General features: G+C 43.9%; 1 pseudogene; it reads left to right on the forward strand.

Moving 5' to 3' along the window:
* The first annotated feature begins 16,105 nt into the window (after positions 1-16,105).
* LOC146868150 (interleukin enhancer-binding factor 3 pseudogene) lies at positions 16,106-17,839 on the forward strand (annotated as a pseudogene).
* The last annotated feature ends 589 nt before the right edge of the window (positions 17,840-18,428 follow it).

Here is an 18,428-nt window from a genome sequence, read left to right on the forward strand (position 1 = left end):
TGTTAGATGATGATTACCTACTTCTGGTTGAACCCCCAGAGTTTGAGGACGAGCTATACTTCCCTGACAATTAGGCTTGCACTTCCAGTTCTTACTGTCTTCCTCCCTTATTTTCTTTTATTTGTGTGTCTGTCTTTCTGGTTAGAAACTTCGAATCACAACAAATCCATCACCACCGTCTTCTAATTGTTTTATTGCCATATCAAAGTTTCGGATGTCTGCATATCACAGTACACTCCTCCAAATACTGCTCCTCCATCCTCCTGAATCTCCCTAAATCCATTGCCCTTAAGAAGACAGATGATGATTGGATGATGCAAAATAGAAGAAAAAAGAAAATATTTCCTAGTCCCTCCAAAAGAAGTGGAACATGATTGATGATGACTACTATAGCTATCCTCCTTTCTGATCCGAGAGAGACTGACCATTAACTGAAGATGAGAAGGAACAGGTAATGAATGATGCCATGCATTGGAAGCTGACTGAGTGATTTTGTTGTTGTTGGTTGTGCATGAAGTTACTTCATTGTGTACTTTATGTAATAATCTACACACTAAAAGTAACTCAAGTCCCTTTTCCCTTCTTGTATTTTTAATAACAAATTTGTACTTCTACTGCAGGCCGATACATTGCATTTTGAATATAGGAAGGGGACTCACTTGGTACACTGTAGACTGAGTTGAACAACACCATCATGATGACCACAGTGACTTAGTATCTTCACAGTCACTCAGTACACGGATTGGAGATGATTGATGGAATAAGTCAGGGCGTTTCATGAGTGGCATAAAGGTAAACCAGTAAACAACAACCACAGCAGACCAAAATGTCTGTGTAGCGGTGGAGTCAAGTGTAGCGGTGATATGACTGCGGTGCATTGATTTAGTCACTTAAATTGTAAAATGCTATGTTGCTGGATATGTGCTTTGTTCAACTCTTTCAAAAAATGTACACTAAATGGAGGATGTGCAAAGGGCGCTGTCACCGTGGGCCTGCTCTGTCCTGTTGGTGTTGTAGGTTAATGCTGGAAACAGACTAGAGTAGAGATGATGCATCCATGCCGCCTCGGAAAGTGTTCTTGTTGCACTACACCATAACTTGTGCATTTTTTTCAACTTGGTTTCTCAATATCCCTTTTGTTTTTGCATCTACAATTACAGGCGGGGCCTTACCCTGTGCTATACTTGGGAAAACAATGCACACTTACCTTACCAATGAATCTACATCTGCCAGGCAGGCAGTGACGTCACCCAAGATTGATGGACGGAGCATCCATGGAAGGGAGGACCAGGAGGAATGCCGAGATTCAACTCCCAGTCTGACCAGGATAACACAGTAACAGTATCAACTTTCATCATCTTTTAAATAATTTGATTCATTTTTTTGTCTACAATCATTACAACAGTGTGTTCTTGTTGTTATTATTATCATTAGGTTTGCTCTCTGTCTATAATTCATCCCTACAGATATTTAAAAAATGTCTTCGCTATCTGTAAAAGTAAGCCCGGTAACACTGAACACAAACTGTATGTAATCCGGGTCTACTTATCATCATCATGCATGCATTTCCTTTTTCTCCCTTAACATATTGATATGGATATGGTAGTCTACAAAGATTCTGTTGTTTGATGTTTGTCCATGTGTACTGTTTTTCTTTCTCAAACCTTTCCCCAAACCCCCCTTCCCAACCATTCAACAAACACTAACCCTCTTCCCCCGGGCTGTGTGACTTATTGAGGTATGACTACATTAAATGTACACCAATAATTTATCACACACTTGCTGGGGCAGATGTGGCAAAAGCAACAGTACTTCAATTTCAAGGCAGGGCGGGGATCTCCTTTTGCTTGCCCACCCATGAGCAGTATATTTGTGAGGTAATTTTTTTACCAAAGGAACCTAATACAGCAGCATTAATTGCCGGCATTGATTGGATTAATGGATTTCATTTGTTGTCATCCTCCTACACAGCACTAACAGTTACGCTTGTGTCCAGTATACTGTAGGCCTAGTCAAGTGACTCGACACAACTAGAGTTTATAACTCTGTGTACTACTAGGCTATCCCCACCACCATTATGTTTTGTTGTATTTTTGCATATTATTGTATAGCAGTAAGTTCTGTACTGTACTTCATTCTACTACTCCCTCTCTCTCTCAGGCTACTGACTGTCTCATTTTCTTTTTTTGCAAATGCTGCTGCCAGTGTCTACTACTACTACTACCACCACCACAACCATGGCATGTTAGGAAAGAAAACCATCATCACCATGCAGCCATCGCTGTGCCCAAGTTAAACATCAAGCAAAGGTAAGAGAAGTTTGGGGGAGGCATAATTAATAATGGACATGTTTTCATTAATTCAATTTCACACGCCCCTTTGAGTCTAGTTGCAGAGTGCCTAGAATAGAAGAGACTGACAGTACTAGTAGGACAAGTCACTCAGTGAGGGGTGCCGCATCTATCTGTTTCTGTCTTACAAAGTCATCCAATTATTAAAATCAAACACTGGCTGTGGGCAGCCCTGCACCAGCAAGGATACAGTGTGATGTAAAACAGTAACCCCACCCAGAAAACATTAACAACATTGTATGTAAAGTAGAAATATATTATTTAATACCCTAACAAAAATAAACTATGTAAATAAATCCCACAACACCTGACCCACCCCTCTCTCTAAACCCAACCAATGTCCATAAAGAAAATGTCCAATTGTCCAATGAAAAGAGAAAACCCAACACCCTATTCTCACCCACCCAAAGAATAATTAAAAAAGGGGCAATAAACAGGGTCTAAGTTTGGCGGGCTTGACTCAGGAGGACACGAACTTGCTCCTCCAGGCGGGCAACACGGCGCTTCAATGCACGGCAGTTGCATCCACAGGGGGGGGGCAGCACTGATGGAGGGGCGGCGGCGGGCGGCTGCCAGATGGTGGCGCCGTACCACTGGAGGGTGGTGGCTGGGGCCCGGGGCCCGGGGCATTGTAGGAGGCTGCAGCTGCTGCCGCCTCCTCCTCCTCCTCTTCCAGAACCACCAGCCGACGATATTCAGTCTGTATGGCCTACAGCTTCCGGCGCCGGGCCTTGGCTGCCAACTCCTTCCGGTCCGGTTTTCCCTTGGAAGGAGTAGCTATATATGAAGAAGAAAAAACAAGACTATTGTAAAATATATTCTTAGCAAAGCAGTAAGACAAATTATTTCTACACATAGTGTCACAGTAGCACTAGCAAGCACAGTACATAGCATTTGTGGTATATATCTATCCTCCCACTTTCTTGGACTTTCATTTGTGGGAGTTTCAGGCATTCAACCAACCATGCATCTGGTTCCTATCAGCCACCTATGCATGCTGCATGCATCCCACGAATCCTTCTCTGCCAGCCATAAATATTAAATCTCGCCCGTCCTTCTTCCTTCTACTCTTCTTTCCCTTCTCGTTCAACCCATCCATCAAGGTCATCTTATCTGACTTTTAGTCTTCTCCATAAAACTTTCACAGCTGAGTTGAAATCCGATAGAAGAGGCCATTGGTTACTCAACACTCCCGCCACTAATGCTTTTACTAATGCTAAGTAAAGGGTGTATTCAACCGTTCACAACAACTTCTTACTTTAGTAAGTCTCAACTGTCCAGTATTATAAAGTACACCCTTGCAGTGAGTGTAATGTCAATAAGTAAGGACTAGTAATCTAACTTACCACGGCCCGCCAATGCTGCTGGCTCACCCCCTGCAGCTCCTCCTGCAACTGCTGCATCCTCTCCTCCATCAGCAGCCGCGTCGCCTTCGCCACTGGCCCCGGCACTGGTGGTTGGTAGTGCGCCTTGAAAAAACATTACACATTTTTCAGGTGTCATATACACCTCCCCCTATTTTTCACTAGCAAGAATTAACAATTAGTTAATAGTAATACATACATATACAACATACATCACTAGTACAAATCAGGTAGTAGTAGAGTAGACACTAGTAGTTATATGGTCCCTAGGGTCATTCTAGTCTTTGCTTAGTTAGCCCGAGCCTTGCTACCATTTTAGCTTTGTGTCTTTTATTTTTGCACACGCGTCGTTACCTTGCAGCTTGTTGTATAAAGAGTGACGCCTTTGAGCCCACATGAGCTCATACTGCTACTGTCTAAGCACTGCGTACAAGGTCATACAAAACAAGCCACTTTGTTATGGAGTTCTGGTGTTAGTCCATATTGCTTATCCAAAAGGCTACACTTTTTGGCACGACTGAGAAATGCTTGCAATATACTAACGCGCACCATTTTTCTTCTAAAAGACGGAAGATTCCCTTCTACGAACCAGAGCTTTGCAGAGCTTATGATGTAACCAGTACTAGGTTCTTCTAAGGTGAGGGGTCCACAGAATTCGCTCACAGATCTTCATTTATAATTTTATATAAACTATATTCCTACAAAGGGGATGGTGGTGCTTCCACCACTGTTCAGTTATCATGATTTCGCATTTTTTTTCTTCATTCTATGGACTTGTAGTTGTTGTAAATGTAACTAAGTGTAACAATGTTTATAGTTTTAATCTTATGCATTTTGCTGTTGGTGCTGCATTATAGAACAACCTACAGAGCTTGTCAGTTGCAAATAAAACTTTTGAACTTACATAGACTTGGTGGTATTTGGTGTGGATGGACTTACACGAGTGAGCGAGCGAAAGGAAGGGTGTGCAAACTGTGCATGTGCATTGCTTCCACGACTGAGAGGTCGGGAGTGTTATGTTCTGGGTTGTCTACTCCTTGGGTATCTTGGGGGGGCCGTTCTGAGAGCTAATAGTAATGAAACACTATTATAACTAGTCGGGCAGGGGATTGTGGTGGGTTCTGTTCTGATTGAGGTGTGAGGAAGGTCCAACCTCCCATCACCAACATCCTATTTTCTTGTACAAAGTTCTGTATGTGGAAAATCCCTACAACAGTAGTAGTATGTCCTATCCTATCAAAATAGTAAAATCTGGTTGGGCATTTTGTTGGTGGGAATTGTCGAAACACATCTAGATTGATAAAGCCTCAAAGATTAAGAAGAATAGAAAGAGTACAAGAGGACAACCCAAAGGACTGGACTCAATGGCTAGAGCTACTGGTGAATCTGAGTTTTATTTAAAACCTTTTAAATAAAGAGTGGCCAATTGGGCATGCTTAGCTACAGACAGACTAATAGTAGTAGTACAGAGAGTCATAGCAGAGGCAGTTAGAGGCAGGGATAACAAGAATTTAGAAACAGATAGTCTACATCGAAGGATAATTGTTGGTAAAAAATAGCATTAGGAAACGGAAACAATAGTTCGGAAAAATAAATACGGTGCAGTAAAAGTTAGTGAATAAGAATTATTAATATTAAAAACAGGAAGACTTACTGGGGCCAGCAGAAGAGCCCTCGTTCTGGTCCTCCTGTCCGACTGGAACTGCTCCCGCCGACTCTCCCCCTGTCTTCTTGCCCCTGGGTGCTGATCATGAAAGATATAAGAAAGAAAGAGACAAACATTGATGATTGGTGTGAAACAAATAAAATATTTTTATAAGACTGTCAAAAAAACATTTATGTAAACAACAATTGCAATAAAATTGACCTATCTAATCTGGTCGACAAGTAGTATCTGATGATTCGCGGACCGACTAGTTATTATTTATCTACACTAATCCAGTGTTTCATTCTGATTCCAGAATACTAACTAAGCCTAAGTAGTACGTACCACCTGACCTAGCCCACCTATTCCAGGCATGCCAATTGTACATTAAGTAAGCATTTCCACTTCTTTTAGTCCTCAAAAATGCATAAATGGAGGACATATGCCTGCGTTTTTGCATACACCAAATTGTTGGTTGGTTGATGCTGATGTTCTGCTAGTGCTAAGCCTATTATCACTCACTGAACAAACTACAAAAGGTTCTACTAAGGACTGGGGTAAGCACTAGCAGCACTCAGCCGCACGTGACGTAACAGAGGGGGTGTCACGCATCGCAGACCACTAAAAAATTACAAACTTATAAGTAACTAAACCTAAGTATCATTCCACCCCTATCTCTTAGTGACAGGACAAAGGAAGGAATAGAGTCACTCTAGCATCACCTAATTTAAGTTTTCTAAGATAAACTCTTACATAATCACGCAAAACGAGCGCAAACGCAAAATTGCAAATAAGATTAGTAGCGCAGAGCACCTGTGTTATAACAATCACAGAAGACTTTTAAACGTAAATTACCTGTAATGTAAGCAGCAGCATTCTAGCTGGTCGGAAAAAAAATATATTCGCAATATATGACACAGAGCAGAAGAACAGACACAAAGTAGTAATAATTAAATAGCTACTCACCAAGACCTGGGACCTCCACTCCTAGCAGGTCCAGCAGGTCCTGCTCCCGGTCCAGGATATCGGACCACCGATGCGTCAACTGGTTCTGGCTGCGCCAGACACCAGAGCAGCGAAACACTGCCCGGCGCACCTTTCCCCAATGCTGCCAACATTCCCGGAGCCTGTGCCCGGACCAGGCCTGCCGCCTGCTGCCAGGTTTAAGGGGAGGTGGCGCTGCACAAAAAAAACCAGTGCGGCCAACTCCACCTCCCCAAATAAGGCCTGTGCCTGCACCCCTTGCGGGCGCCGCCTTCCGCTAGGAAGGCGGTCGCGGCTCTGGCTGCGATGCGCCCTGAGGCCCTTTGCCATGGTCCTGGGGTAGGCCGGGGGGGGGGCGGAAAAGAAAAGGTAAAAATTAAAAAAGTAAGTAAAAGAAATGAAAAAAGCAGGTAATAGAAAAAGAGTGAAAAAGTTGTTAAAAGATACACAAAAAGTAGACAAAAACAAAAAATATAGAAACAGGAAAATAGAGAGAGAGATAATAAATAAAAAAGATTTAAAAAAAGTTTTCAGAAACAAAGGATTGAAAAGATAGAGGGAGGATTGAAAAGCAGGCCCCAGAACCATAGCATAGAGTGAAAAACAAGATGGCCGCGCCCATTGCGACCGCATGGGCAAGTTTGCGAGATATTTTCCCCCCGAGCACACAAAATACACATTCCCGAACAGGAAATACCTATTGCGAATGGGCGCGAGCATGCATTGCGCGACCCGGAACAGGAAATAGCATCGCGAGCGGGCGGGACAAGTGAAAATAAGATGGCCGCGCCCATTAGCGACCGCATGGGCAAGTTGGAGACACATTTCCAACGCGATCACGCAAAAAGCATCGCGAACAGGCGGGACAAAAACGTCTGCGTCTTCGCAATATTTCCGCGTAGATTTTTAACGTTTTCGCGAAGATCTGTGTAATGCGATTACGCAATTTCCGCCCACTGAATGGTCTGAGTGGAAGTTTATCAGTGCAACCAATACAAAGAATGTTATCTCATTTGTGCAGGATATCTCTGTGTGAGAAGGTTGTCCTTCTGTTATAATTGTGGCAACTGGGTACAAACCACATCACATGAGGTGAAGACATTTCTAATGTTATATGACATTCAGCACAGGCAAAGGGCAGTTTATCAACCAGTTTATTAACCTGAGACCTACAGCTTAGCGAAGAGGGTGACTTATTTTCAATGAGTGTATTCAATGGGCTGTTGATGCTAAAGTTGATGTGGTCAAAGCTTTATGGTCCATGACTTCCAGATCGACCCTCATTCAGTTACCAAAGAGCCTCTATTTTTGTTGATGTGTGGGTAACACTCGTCTTCATCTCTGTCTACCTTGCGTGTGGTCCTCAGGAGGGAAGTTGTGTGCTGGGCAATATGCTACTTGCAGGGTTGATGTTATGAAGAATAGGAAAAGACTGTATCAAACAAAATGCCAGTGGTAACATGATATAAAGCTTTGAGTGGTGAAGTGCGAGATCCGTGTCAGTGATGTTGTAAGGGTTAAAGAACAGGCTATTCTGATTAAGGGTGTCTCAACTGTTGGTGCCTCCATCTTAACTACCAACCCATGAGTGCGTCGAGTGCATGCATGTGCAGTAAGCAGTGCTTAATTTGTAAAATATTAAGTGTTAGAGCTCTGACCAGGAGTCCACTGCAGCTTGCACCACCCATCGCCCTTGTCATCACTGCCAAAACAACTACTAACCATCTATCTCGCATGTAAATGCGACAGTTTAGATTATTCCAGGTCCCCAAAGCTAAAGGAATGGCTGGGGAGGCAGGTATTAGCAATTTTAATGTATATTGTATTCCTAAACTACCGTTGTTCTGCTCATCTCTAAATCAGATGAGCAGCGCCACCATGTGGTGGACTGTTTTAAGTATGGTGTTGACTATTAGGTTCCGGTGCCCAGCACCGGAAGCCAATTAAGTGCCGGTGCTTAGCACCGGAAAGCCCCGGCTCAAATTAAGCACTGGCAGTAAGGTTGTTGAACATGTATGGTAGTAGAACTCACTGGGCCCGATTCACAGAATTAACTTAAGACAAAATCCTAAACTTACTACTTTTGGTATTCACAGAATGCACTTACTACTTTTGGTATTCACAGAATGCACTTACTACTTTTGGTATTCACAGAATGGATTTACGACTACTAACTTTACGTCCGCCCTCGGGCCGGAAATTCCGGCCCGGAGGCGGAGCTTCTGGCCCGGAGGCGGAGCTTCTGGCCCGGAGGCGGAGCTTCCGGCCCGGAGGCGGAGCTTCCGGCCCGGAGGCGGAGCTTCCGGCCCGGAGGCGGAGCTTCCGGGCCGGAGGCAGAGCTTCCGGCCCGGAGGTGGGGATTCCGGCCAGTGGTGGATATTTAGCCATGGCTGAAATCTCCACCTCTGAGTCGGAAGCTCCACCTCCGGGCCGGAAGCTCCGCCTCCGGGCCGGAATTTCCGGCCCGAGTGCGGACGTAAAGTTAGTAGTCGTAAATCCATTCTGTGAATACCAAAAGTAGTAAGTGCATTCTGTGAATACCAAATGTAGTAAGTGCATTCTGTGAATACCAAAAGTAGTAAGTTTAGGATTTTGTCTTAAGTTAATTCTGTGAATCGGCCCCTCTGTTTGGTATGGGTCTAAGTACTGGGATTAGTGGGATCGATTTTGGATGCTCCTGTGTAAAGTCACAAGATGAAGGATGAGGAAAGATTTTCCCCGTCATTTGAAGGGTGCTGCCTACATTTGAAGCTGGAGTGAGAGACGCAGACCGTGAAGTTAAAGAGGATGGAGACAGGGCTTCCTTTAGAAACTCAATGAGGGCCTTGTTACCAAAGGGCTGCTGATTAATACTTCCTGAATACTGCCATTTGGTAGATGGAGGGGTGAGAAATGGGACTGCAGTTTCTGTTGCTCACTATGAGGGTCTGTCACTGATTACTGCTTTATGAAGGCTCGTGAGAGACAGGTGCAGATACCTCACATGTCACTGAACCCTTGTTTTGGATACTTCTTGTTGAAGCCAACCCTTTTGCTACCTGCAATAGAAATCCCTTTGCACAAAGGCCCCATCTGAGGAGCAGCCAGGAAATGGCATTTGAAAGAGAACCACCCAAACAAGTTGTGAAATTGTAGACAGTGGATCCGCATCCCTGACTGGAAAATGTGTATAAAAGTGGGATCCAAACCATCCTATTTTATTCCAGTTGCTGTTATGTTTTTTTAATTAAGGAAGGGAGTTCTCCGCAGTGTACTCAAAAAGCTGCTGTGTAGCCAGGGCTGGTGTCGCCATCACAGCCGGTCTCCTATGAGGAAGGGAACCTCACCTGAAATCCACACAGCTAGCTGTAGAAGCTGAAAGTCTGCATTGTTTCTAGAAGCCTGCCTGCCTGCTCAGCAAGGGAAACTGAGTAACTCACCCTATGCAATGAGAAACTGCACAGGAGGGGCATCTAGCTGTGTTCCCAGAGCGAGCAATGCCCAGAAGTTACCGACTGGTCGTGGGAAGAAACCCGGAGCCAACCCATGTTGTGAGGAGTTCCCCTGGTCTCCCATTACAGTCAAGGCAAGAAGTCATCCCATGATGTCTGCCACCCCTGTGAGGCTAAAGCCTTGGTGGTGCTTCTGTTCACCCCACCCCGACCCGCCGCCCCATAGAATTCTGAGGAGGAGCGGCCATCACTACTAATGCAGAAGCCAATCTTGATCTGGAGGGGCAATTGCCCAAAAAAGCACCAGCCATGGGAGTGTGACCCAGAGGTTGCAACTGCCCGCAATGAACACCTGTTAGATTTCATCTTGGAGCCTGCATCTGCCAAGGCGTACACCCGAAGAGCAGGTCTACTGTGCTGCACCCCAACTGCACTCCCAGTCCAAGGTAAAATCGCCGCGGTAGGTAGGAGTGCCCCTAATTATGATCAACTGTCACAGTATGAGCAGGTAACAGGGCATGAATGACTAAATTATACACACAGACCATGATCTGCCATGGGAACTGCCCAGAGTGAGTAGAGACCTAGTGAACTGCAACTATGTCTATGTCTATATATGAGTAGTAGATTTATAGACATGATAACCACTCCTTGCACAGGGAGATTGCATTTAAGTGGGTGAGTCACTTAACTACTCAACATAGTTGGATTTGCAACCTTGCAGCTGAGCCCCACTGAACTGCATCGTATTAAGTTCTGCTCTGGTAATAAATGACTTTTTTCTAACTAAGGTAAGCACTAAGATGGACAACACAATGACGGCCTGATTTAGAACTTGGCTGAACTGGTCTGGCCGTCGCTTTTTCGGCGGTCTTTCTTCCCACCAACTTGGAGGTCTGACTGCCGTATTTAGATTGTGGCTGTCACTGGAGGGAAGACCACACAAATTCCTGCCATCCAGATTACGATGTGCCTTTCCGCCGTGGCAACTGTGGCGGAAATCCCTCCTACTTTTAGTTGGCAAAATAGAAGGAAATTAGATAAAACCTTACCTTTTTTCCTGCTTCCATTTTCATCTTTTACCGTCATTGTCTAGGTCCCTCCTTTGCTTCACTGACTCCACCATGACGCCAAATGACTCCGTTGTTGCTTGGATCTACGGTAAGCTAGTTTTACAATTGTCCTTTGTATAGTGTATTGAAAATTGCTGTAACCTCGTTTACGTCTGCATTGCTCTTACATACAATATTTCCCTTACGTGTAATGCAGTAGCTTTCAGTTTCCTACAAATCAAGGTAAATTAAACACACCTGTAGTGACACTTAAAAAAATATTTGTTGTTGTGGTGCTTGGGGTGTTGTGCTAGTGGTGCCTGTGGGTGTGCATTCAATAGTGTGCATATGTTGTGTGAGTGGAATGCAAACAGTAAAACCAAGGGGCATATCACATTGCCTACATATGGTTTACATGCAAACATGACACATATGTGTATTGACACATTATTAAGTTGTACTTACTTGTCTCCACATCACCATAAACCTTACTTCGTCAGGACTCCACCACCAGGACACCAGCAGCACAACGGAAACATCGAAATTGGCTTGGAGCAATCCCGCTGGCCTGATGGTGGTTGAGTACTGTTAGCTAGCAGAGAAGGCCGCAGTGGTTTTCTATCTATAAATAAACAATGTGGTTCTACTTAATGTGATGTAAAAAATATTTTTCTATGTTTTGTTGTTTTTCAATCGTGAATAAACAAGGCAGTGCCTTATTTGAATAAAGGCACTAAGTGTTTTTAAAATACCCCTCACACACTATGAATTCCCATAGTGTCATGCTTCATCATGGGGGTCTTCCCGTCCCTCTACGGGGCGGGGCGTGCTTCGACCAATATATATATATGGGAGCACTGTTGTTAGATGATGCAAGAAGACTATGTGTAAGGTGATGGTGAGTGTGATAGGGTAAGTGAGTGAATACAAAATACTAAAAATCCCCTGGCTAGTGGAAAAAACAGACTTTATTCTATTCCCTAGCTGAGAATGTTAAAAATTGGGGTTGCGTAGGGGGTGTATGTCAATTAGATGCTCCCTACTGGGTCAACATGTTTCGTAAGCAGTCCCCACTGCTTTACTCATCAGGACCTAAAAAATATATATGTCCCTACTACACTCAAAATTATGATAGGATTGTATGCCTATTCAAAATCTTCCAAAAATTGGAGAATAATTAAAGGTACATTGACCTTTGTTGATTGAAAATAGCATTTCCATTGATATTTCCTTCGGGATGATTATCCAAATCCATGAGCTGGTATCAGAGAAAGGGGGCTTTCTACCAATTAATTTTGGTGATTCAAGTCTCACCTCAGCTTTCTGCCGATCCGCTCCAAGCGGATCGGCAGAAAGCTGAGGTGAGACTTGAATCACCAAAATTAATTGGTAGAAAGCCCCCTTTCTCTGATACCAGCTCATGGATTTGGATAATCATCCCGAAGGAAATATCAATGGAAATGCTATTTTCAATCAACAAAGGTCAATGTACCTTTAATTATTCTCCAATTTTTGGAAGATTTTGAATAGGCATACAATCCTATCATAATTTTGAGTGTAGTAGGGACATATATATTTTTTAGGTCCTGATGAGTAAAGCAGTGGGGACTGCTTACGAAACATGTTGACCCAGTAGGGAGTATCTAATTGACATACACCCCCTACGCAACCCCAATTTTTAACATTCTCAGCTAGGGAATAGAATAAAGTCTGTTTTTTCCACTAGCCAGGGGATTTTTAGTATTTTGTATTCACTCACTTACCCTATCACACTCACCATCACCTTACACATAGTCTTCTTCCATCATCTAACAACAGTGCTCCCATATATATATATTGGTAGAAGCACGCCCGCCCCGTAGAGGGACGGGAAGACCCCCATGATGAAGCATGACGCTATGGGAATTCATAGTGTGTGAGGGGTATTTTAAAAACACTTAGTGCCTTTATTCAAATAAGGCACTGCCTTGTTTATTCACGATTGAAAAACAACAAAACATAGAAAAATATTTTTTACATCACATTAAGTAGAACCACATTGTTTATTTAAAGTCTGATATAGGAGGTAGGTTCTACTAGGAATCCTCTACAATCCCTCTCTTTGTTAATTTTCGTTTTCTGTCTATAGCCACAACATCTAAATATGGTGGGTGGACCGCCGACAGCTCGGCAGAGTATTTGGGACCTTCGCTGCGACGGGAAGGTGGCAGTACCGCCCAGATCTAAATCAGGCCCTTAGCGTGTCTGTTGTTTTAACTGTTGAGTGCTGAGCTCTTGTCGCCCACGCTATGTCTGTGAGAAGCCTTTGATTGCTCGCCTTCATTACCCTACGACTCAAGTGCAGTAAGGGTGTAATTGGCCCAATTTGCAGAGCTGTAGTAGGACGGACCCCAGGAGCAGATTACCTTAACCACCAGGGTTGGAAACCAATAGCCCCTGTCTGCTTTGTGGCCCTCGAATAGGATCCAACCATGTTTCTACCAGTCTTTTTGCTGTGTCTCACCACCCACTCTTCAACATCTTCCTGGCCCCCATCTCATTCGCTAATCCATTTTTCTCTTCTTGAGTATTTTAATTTTTTCTTCACATAGCTACCATCACTATTAGCCTCTATTCTTGCTTCTCCTCTATTATTGCTTGTATCATTGCTCTCACTTGCTTAGTTGATGCCTAAAACAAAACCAGCACATTCGCTTGCTGTCTTTTCCCTTTATAAATTTGCTAAGTGGAGGTGCATGGGGCAGAAGGTAACGGGAGAGTGTGCAGGACCCCAACCCACACCTGATGGAAGCTGTTCAAAGACGTATCAGTAGAACCTGTAGAGAAGGGTGAAGGAATGCATATGGTCTCCAGCAAGTCGTCAAAGCACCCGTGGTGGGGCATTTAAAGAGGGCTGGATAGGGGTTCTGCAAGAGTATGAGGGGGCTGTGAAAGTGCTGTTCCTCTGTGGCTCCCAGATGGGTTCACGATAAGGAGGTGCGCCTTTGTGCCCACTGGGCTCCACATTAGATTGAGACCTTTTTGTTGCCTGACAACCTTGTTATGTTACTGGGTCATCCTCAGAATCTGTAGAATGCATCCAAATGAAAATGAGACTCTGACATTGTAGGATAATTGTTTGCATGTGATTCTCGATGGCTCTAAAGCCTACAGTGTCAAAGTGCAACTTACTGAAGTAATGTGGGAACAAACAACAGATCCAAAGTGGTAACTGGGTTCCCAAAGCATATTATTGCCTTCAAGTGAACCATGAAGTATGATGTGCCTTCTATAGTGCCACACAGCTATCAGTACCAAGATAAGCTGCCTGTTTTCCCATTTCCTCTCTGATCAGTTGCTGGACACCAGTTTGTCTGATGGGACCAGATCCCAAACCGCTGAGCAGTAGTCAGTATGCATCACTGGGTTTGCAACTGAAGAAAACCTTTCATCTGGCTCCTGTTCCTACAGGCCACAGACCAAAAAGAAGACAGAGGAACTTGAAAAAGAGCACCATGCTTTCCTGCTTCCCTGTGATGTTTGCCTGGTATTTGTGTTTTTTGTCTTCCCCCAGTCTGTCTCGTCAGTGGTATGACTCATTGTGACAGTTTGATGACTGCACAATGCCTGATGAGTGTGACATCAGCTAACCTGGTATTTTGCTGTTCAAGGTAAAGGTTGAAGTAACCATGGGACGAACCTGGAGGTGATGGACCTGCATGAGGATTCAGATGTTATCCGGTGGTTGCAGAAACCAGTACCTTTTGACAGTAATGAAAGAGAGGTGACAAGCTGGCATAACCTGAGGTACAATAGTATGTTGTACCAAAGCGAGTGCCCGTTGGGCTGTGGTGACGATGCTGGAACTGGCCAGGCAATGAAGGCATGCGGTGATCATATTTGGTTACGGATATTTCAAGGAGCAGTTTGATACAGGCACACAGGTAGCCTTAGAGTTATACAGGTTGGTATTTGGCCCATCTTGGCCCCCAAAGTGGTGTTCCATTTTAGCAACCTTATCTCCAAACACTCTGTTGACCCTGGAGCTTTGGCTTCCAGAGGACAGCAGTCAGCGGGCAGGCAGGTATGCTGGTGCGCCACAAATAGCCAGCAACTCTGATGGCGGGTCTGGGCACTGAGCAATTTCCTATCTATCCAATTCCATGCCTATTAATGTAGGCTGACCGCTGCCTTGTCGGTTCACCAGGTGACACACGTGGCTTGGATCTTAAGTTATGAATCCCTCTCACTTTAGATCCACAGCACCGTCCAAACATGAAAGGGGTGGGGGATCCAGTGAAGACCGTGAAGTATGCTCAAACCTGTAGACCCAAAGGTATGATGGGGCAGAGGGAATACATTAACCTACAGTCTCAGTGCTATTGGTTGATATTGGACTGGATAAAGGATGTCAGGCAGGTCTTTGCTGTGTCATTAAGGCCTTACCTTGAGTACACTGCCCACTTTGGGAGACCAGATATGTAGCAGGATAAAGGCAAGTGAGAAGCAGTGCAGATATAGACAACTAACTCTTTGAATACTTTAGAACATAAGCCACCTGAAGAGACGCTCAGAACCTACCCATGTTCACTCCCACTATTTTGTAATATGATAGAGGTATTTACAATTCTTTCCAACAGGAAAAAGTGCCTTTATTCATTAGAGGAGTACTTAAAGCTTGTGATGTGAAGGCTCATGAATAACTTTAGAAAGTAGACATTCATGGAAAGGGAATTAGCCAAATGAGAACAGTTATCAGCAGAAATGAATAACTCAAGCACAGTGATATTTAAAGTGGTAACATCACTTTATTCCCTGCACTGGTTACACTTCTTCCTCTGAACTCACCATAGAGCTGGAGGTATGACCCTCATACAAAATAGTTTTTAAAACTTTATTTACTGGGATATGGATGGGTTGTGGGTAGATGACTTGATAACATAGATTCCCTTACCAGATTATTAATTATTAGGCCTTCCAGCACAATGACCCAAATTTAAAGGTGTTTAATAGTTCTATAAAATGTTGATGAGCTGGTTTCTTGCAAAAAGGTGAAACCTGAGGCCATCTTAACACTAAGCTCAGCCCTCCCTCCCCATCACCACCAGGATAATTGACATCACAGAGGGTACCCAGAGGCACTAACATTAAGTGTACAATTGTGATTTGCTGTTTGGGACACTGCTGCTTTGAGTTCTAAACCCCCCAAATGTGTGTTTGAGTCAGAAGAAATAAAACATCTGTCACAGCAGTTTCCCAAGAGGGGGGAAAGGACACCTTTTCCAAGTAAGTGGAGACCATGCGCCAATTCATCAAGGAGAGCTGCCATGTTTTGGTGCGCCTTATGGGTCTCTGTCCAAGATGGAGAGATCTGGAAGCAATCCAGAATATGGTCTCGCATACACAGCAGGCCCTCCGTGTTGTCTCTGACATGATCGAAGAGCAGGAGAAAGCAGCCAGCCCAGCGACGAAAGCAGAGTCCATGAGAGAAGAGGAAGGAGCTGCCCCTAGTAAAGCGTGGAGGTCCTTCTGCAGGGATGGAGAGGTGAAGCAAGGTGGAATCCTGACCCTTTTTAGTAAGAAGACCAGAGCCATCTTTGGAGTTATCTATGTGGGCTTCATTGCAACAGGACATCTTCTGAAAAGTGATGCAAACATAGAGATGGTTCTCCTATGCAGAGATCAGCCCACATTCAGCCTCCTGAGGACTGTGTCTGAAACGCTGACTCTGCAGCTTTCTACTATTAAGGAAGAGGTGTATGAGGTTCTGCCCAGCCCCTCTGAAGGATCAATTGTCATAAATAACATAAAAGTCCCTCCTCTGAAGGTGACTATTAGAATGACTTCACATCAGTTGTTGGGAGAAGATGAGATTGTCAAAGAGAGTCACATTTCATCATGCGATATTCTCGACAGGCGGCAATGCCTTTCTGCCTTCAAGTCAATCCGATGTGCCACGTGGATCATAGATAGAACTGCAAAGTTGCAAGCATTTGACACAGTCAGCTGTGTCCTCAGGCACGTGTGCTCCATCTACCCAGTTTATGCCCCACTCAAGGGCTGGCCCTTGGACGTACTCTGCGAGAAGGCCATTGCATCGGCAAAGAAACGAATGGAACCAGGTGCTGCTCTGCGAAGAGTTCTTGAATGTATTGCTTCAGGGATCCTAATGCCAGATGGTCCAGGGCTCCATGATCCGTGCCAGGAAGAATTAACTGATGCCACTGGCCACCTGAAAAGGTTGCAACTGGAAGACATAACTAAATGTGCACAGCATGCTCTGCGACTGGTGGCCTTTGGGCAAATTCACAAATTTTTGGGAATGGATCCTCTGCGCTTGTCCGAGAATTTAATACTCAAAATCTTTACTGATTTTCCTGCCTTTTTTTATCAAGTCAAGATTCCTTCAAACACTCCCTTGTCTTCTGGTTCAGTAAAACGCTCCATTCAAGGCAAAGAAGAGCAAACGTCTTCCAAGAAAAAGAAAAAGCATATGTTCAAAACAGACCCTCCCAAAGAAATGAATGCGCTCGCACGGCTTAACATACATTATCCTGGACTCCTGATCAGAGACACTTCCAAGACTGGTCCTAACCATGCTCCCACTTATACCATGGCAGTGCAGTTCAACGGGCAGACATTTGAGGCTATTGGCCCTACTAAAAAGGTCGCCAAGTCAAATTTAGCAGCCAAGGTCCTGCAGACCTTGCCACAGCAAAAAGCACTTGGGAAGGAGGATGCTCCAGACCAGGAAGAGGCAATGATTTTGGAACAGCCCTCGAGTAGCAACAATGGGCATGTCCTTGCTGAACGTGGTAAACACCCAGTGACGGAACTCCACGAAATGAGGCGAGGTCTACGTTACCATCTGGTCTCAGAGACCGGTGGCAGTTACAGCAAGCGCTTTGTGATGGAGGTGGAAGTGGATGGGGAAAAGTTCCGTGGTCGAGGTCCTAATAAGAAAATAGCAAAGGCATATGCAGCACTTGCAGCACTGAGAAAATGTGCGAGAGAAGTTCAGAATGCACCCTAAGCAACGGAATCAAGATTTAGCACCATCGCTTTCACTGAGCAAGACGCTTGTGTTTCCTTTCTCAATAAAGCTTTTCAGATGATGGCCTCTAAGTGAGTATGTGAATCTGTTGCATGCATTTGCATATTTTGTGGTCTTCAACCAATACTCCAATACCATTTCATTGTCCATTATTTTGCTACCTTCCTTCAACTATGCCATTACTTCGAAAACCATCACTGAGACAAGAAGTCTCCTCAAACGAAGCATTTGAATTCCGACCTTTAATTTCAATCCATGCGGTTTTTTTTAGCAGCAAGATTTAAATAATATCTCTAATTTATTTTTATTTGATTAAATTGCCATTGCTTAATTTAGGATTAAGGTTAGCATTCAATTAATTTAATTTAGAATTATGCATAAAATTAGCAATAGGGCTAGAGTAAGATTACTTATTTTTATTTTAGCTAAATTAATTTCATTTATCTCAATTTAAGGCTATAGTTAGTATTCATTTACTTTATTCTGATTTAATGTAAACTATTTTATTGTAATGCTTATGGTTGGTATTATGAATTAAATATGTTTCCTCATTTCCTTAAATATGATT

This window comes from Triturus cristatus, chromosome 1_2 (genome assembly GCF_964204655.1).
Source record: "Triturus cristatus chromosome 1_2, aTriCri1.1, whole genome shotgun sequence".
NCBI classification, from domain to species: domain Eukaryota; kingdom Metazoa; phylum Chordata; class Amphibia; order Caudata; family Salamandridae; genus Triturus; species Triturus cristatus.